The following is a 4742-nucleotide window of genomic DNA, read 5'->3' on the forward strand; positions in this document are numbered from 1 at the left end:
TTAAATTGCCAGTGGGAGGGAGGCAAAGGCCTGTTCCAGGAGATAGGCTAACTTTGAGGAGAGGGGGGTTTAAAATCTCACAACATGGTGAATAATGCAAGCCTGTATCACACAAAGGGAGAATCATACACAGCATCGGCTCACATGAGTGCACGCTGTTCCTGGGCCCTCTCTCCACTTGCACAGGATTCAGGGAAAGGAAGGGAGCCAGCAAAATTGGCTCAGTCTTCCCACCTGGATGAAGTCAATTAAGATGCTCTGCTCCTGGCATGTGCAGAGGTCCATCTCCTGGGTGATTCTGTCTTTCAGGTTGACAGTTGTCACTAACCATCAAACATGGGCAGGAAGCAGAGGCTGGGGAGCTGCTGAGGTCAAGAACAGACAGATAAAGGCTCCAGGAATCAGAAGCTATTAGAAGAGAAGAAGCTACTGGAAAAGACAAACCAGAGTGTCGTGGTGTGTGTTTGCAACACCAGTCCAGTGCATAGAGACAGGCAGATCCTGGGAACTTGATGGTCAGCCAGTCTTACTGAAATAGTGAGCTTCATGCCCAGCAAGGGACCCTGCCTCAAAAGCCAGGGTGTCAAGTGACAGAGGAGGACATGTGGTGCCAAACTCTGGTCTCCACAGATAGTGCATGCACCTATGCGCACAGACATATGCATACACCCACTTGGCCACACGTATTTATGCAGTCCCACTCACATACAGAAAGAATAGGAAGAAGAGGTAAAAGGGGAAGAATACATAGAGAAGGACCAGATAGAAAGGAAAGCCAAGAGTGTACAAAGCAAAGGGACTGAAGTCTGAAGTCAGCAGCCATCAGAAGACACATGTATTAGGGAGAGAGTGGTTGCCAGGGTAGCTGAAACACACCTTATCTCAGTTCAGCCTCAAAGGGAACACTAGTCTCTGGTACATGAATGACCTTGAATTCATACACCTTTCTTCTCCTCTGCCCACAAGCCTGATGAACATCTCTTTACATGATGCCTGAGCTTGAGGATGCAAGCTTCATCCTATTTGTTCCTGAGTCAGTTACCATTAGTCTCTGGTCATTTGAATTAACTGAGTGTATGTTATTTCTTACTACTGAAAAGCCTGGAAGAATGTAAATGAAAAGCCAGGAGTATACTTTACAGCCCAAATACAGGAAGATGAAAATGCCAATGCATTTAAAAGTGTGCTTAAAGCTGGGTGTGATGGTGCATGTCTTTAATCCCAGCACTTGAAGGCAAAGGTGGGTGGATCTCTGAGCTCAAGGCTAGCCTGGTCTACAGAGTGAGTTCCAGGACAGCCAGAGCCATATAGTAAGACCCTACCATGGAAAATAAAAAAAGATGAACCATAACTCACTGAAGGAGGCACACTTCCTATAATAAGTATGCACATGCTTATCACACAAATATATTTGTACATATATATACATATATATATATATGCATATATATTATGCATGGTCACCCCTTAAATAAATTAGAATACATTTTAAAAATTATATCCAAATCTGGAGGTTTTAGTAAAACTGATATTCTCATACTGTGCTAAAGCACCACCAATTGAGGTTTTTAAAAGTTTAATAAACTTGTATTTATTAATTGTTTTTAGTGTGGGAGGGGCATATGCTCCATAGAATGCAAATAGGGATCAGAGGATAACTTTTGGGAGTTGGTTTTCTCCTCCCACCAGGTGGCTGGGAATGAATGAAACTCAGGTCTGCAGATATGGTGGCAGACACTTTCCCTGCTGACCATCTCAAACACCCCCACCAGGGGACTTTTACAAACTCTTCTGGGCACCATAGCTGTGGTGACCTGCACAGACCCACATCAACAGACCCAGTCTACATTTCAAAGGGAAGCAGTCATTGAATTCTGTGGGTCACAAAAATTGGAGAGGGGACATTAAGGTAGAAGGGGGATTGCTGGGGGTCACAAGAGAATGGGAAGGAGCTCTAGTGGCTGTGGTCACGATACATTATGCACATGTGTGAAAACATCAGAGAATAAATGAAAGATGTTCTTAAGGATGATAAATCCTTCTGGAAACCTCTTTGTGTGTGTGTGTGTGTGTGTGTGTGTGTGTGTGTGTGTGTGTGTGTGTGTATTATAAAGTATCATCACTGATTTCACTTCCAACAACAGTCCTAAGAATTTCATCCAAGGAAGCAATTTTCAAAGGAAAAAGACATAGAATCCATAATGTTGACTGTGAATGCTTTGAAGAGCCCCTCTGTTTGCATTTTGTCATGTCAGTGCATTTAATCCTTGTCTTTACACTCTGGGAGAGGTATGACTTTTCTCCCATAGAGAAACTAATGAAGAGGCAAAAACGGCTTGTGTGATCAGCATTGGGTTGGACAGTCATTAAAGGTTTTCTAGTTAATCTAGAAAACTTTCAAGGAGGTAAGAACTCACTAGAATGCTGGCACACAGTGCATTTAAGAGAGCCATAGACCATGATGAGAGCCTTAAAGTATAGCCTGAAAGATATCTGAAGTGGGCAAGTGATTGTTGGCTTGTGGGGAACAGTAGGGACTGAGGTAATGGCTCTCACTCCTACAAAGCCAATTTCCTATTCTATATTCTGGATTTCATACTGCCCTTTTATCATCCGATGGGCTCTAGTAGGCCTGAGCATGGCAAACATGGCTCTGGCAGGCCTTGCCCTACCCCCATAACCTTACTAAACAATTAGGTTATATTCCTAACCTAGGCATCAAGGTCCATTCCCTTATTGGCCACTTCCTCCTACTGAGGCTGACTACAAAGGATGGGCTATCAAAGTATGGAAGTCCAGCAATCAGAATCCCCCTTTTGGGTCACCTAATTAGCATGACCAATTAAAATTAAACTCCTTGCAAAAGTGGGAAATACATTTGAACACATAGACACAGAAGACCAATTCCTAAATAGAACACCAGTAGCACAGACTGAGATCAACAATTAAATGGGACCTCCTGAAACTAAAAAGCTTCTGTAAGGCAAAGAACATGGTCAGCAAGAAAAAAAAACAGCTCCCTATGGAATGGGGAAAGATCTTCATTAACCCCACATCTGACAGAGGGCTGATCTCCAAAATACACAAAGAACTCAAGAGACTAGACATCAAACTACCAAATAATCCAATTTAAAAATGGGTACAGCCTTTCTGCTGGGAACTGGCTACTTGCTATCAAAATGAGCAAGTTCATGAAACCAGGAAAGTGGTGCTAGTCCTGGCTGGATGCTACTCCAGAAGCAAAGCCATCATTGTAAAGAACATTGACGATGGCACCTCAGAGCGCCCTTACAGCCATGCCCTGGTGGCTGGAATTGACCGCTATCCTCGAAAAGTGACAGCTGCCATAGGCAAGAAGAAAATCGCCATGTGATCAAAGATCAAGTCTTTTGTGAAAGTTTATAACTACAACCACCTCATGCCCACAAGGTACTCTGTGGACATCCCCTTGAACAAAACTGTTGTCAACAAGGATGTCTTTAGAGACCCAGCTCTGAAACGCAAGGTGAGGAGGAAAGCCAAGGTCAAGTTTGAGGAATGATACAAGACGGAAGAACAAATGGTTTTTCCAGAAGCTTCGCTTTTAGGTATATTTTTGTTTCCATCATTAAAAGTTAAAAAAAACAGGAAAAATAAATAAAAATAGGTTACAGATCTAAATAGATAATTCTCAACAGAACAATCTCAAATGGTGGAAAGACACTTAGGGAAATGGTCCACATCCTTAGTCATCAGGGAAATGCAAATCAAAACCACTCTGAGATGCCATCTTACACCAATCAAAATGGCTAATATCAAAAACACTGATGATAGCTTATGCTAGAGAGGATGTGGAGAAAGGTGAACACTCATCCATTGCGGGTGGGAGTGCAAACTTGTACAGCCACTGAGGAAATCAATATGGCAATTTCTCAGAAAACTAGGGATCAACCTACTTCAATACCACTGTTGGGCATATACCCAAAGGAAACACATTCACATCATAAGGACATTTGCTCAGTTATATTCATAGCAACATTATTTGTAATAGCCAGATGTTGGAAATAGCCTAGATGCCCCTCAACTGAAGAACGGATAAAGAAAATGTGGTATATTTACACAATGGAGTACTACTCAGCAGTGAGAAACAATGACATCCTACAATGTGCAGACAAATGGACAGAACTAGAAAAAAAAAACCCTAAGTGTGATAACCCAAGACCAGAAAGACAAATATAGTATGTATTCACTCATAAATGGAGTGGATACCAGACATAAAGCAAAGGATACCCAGCCTCCAATCTAAACCCCAGAGAAGCTTGTACCCTCTTCCAGAAACATATGGAAGCAGGCAGATGCAGAAATACACAACTAACCATTGGGCCAAGCTCCTGGAGTACAATCAAAGTGAGGGAAGAGCGATAATATGAAAAAGGAGACAAGACCATGATGGGGAAACCCACAGAAACGGCTGACTGGTGCTAGTGAGAGATCACTGACTCAGGTCTGACAAATGGGGAACCTGCATAAGACCAGACTGAACTCCCTTAATATAGATGACAATGGTGTGACTGGGACAATATATGAGGTCACTGGCAGTGGGTCCAAGACCTAACACTAATGTACAAACTGACTTAGTGGAGCCCATCCTATATGGAGAGATACCTTGTCCAGCCTAGACACAGCGGTGTGGGGGTGGTCTTGCCTCAACAAGATGATGGGACAGACTTAGTAGACTTCCTAGGGGAGGCCTTACCCTCTCC

General features: G+C 42.9%; 1 pseudogene; it reads left to right on the forward strand.

Annotated features, from left to right (window-relative positions):
- The first annotated feature begins 3179 nt into the window (after positions 1-3179).
- LOC127223194 (60S ribosomal protein L27-like) lies at positions 3180-3618 on the forward strand (annotated as a pseudogene).
- The last annotated feature ends 1124 nt before the right edge of the window (positions 3619-4742 follow it).

This window comes from Phodopus roborovskii, unplaced genomic scaffold, assembly GCF_943737965.1.
Source record: "Phodopus roborovskii unplaced genomic scaffold, PHOROB, whole genome shotgun sequence".
In the NCBI taxonomy this organism is placed as follows: Eukaryota; Metazoa; Chordata; class Mammalia; order Rodentia; family Cricetidae; genus Phodopus; species Phodopus roborovskii.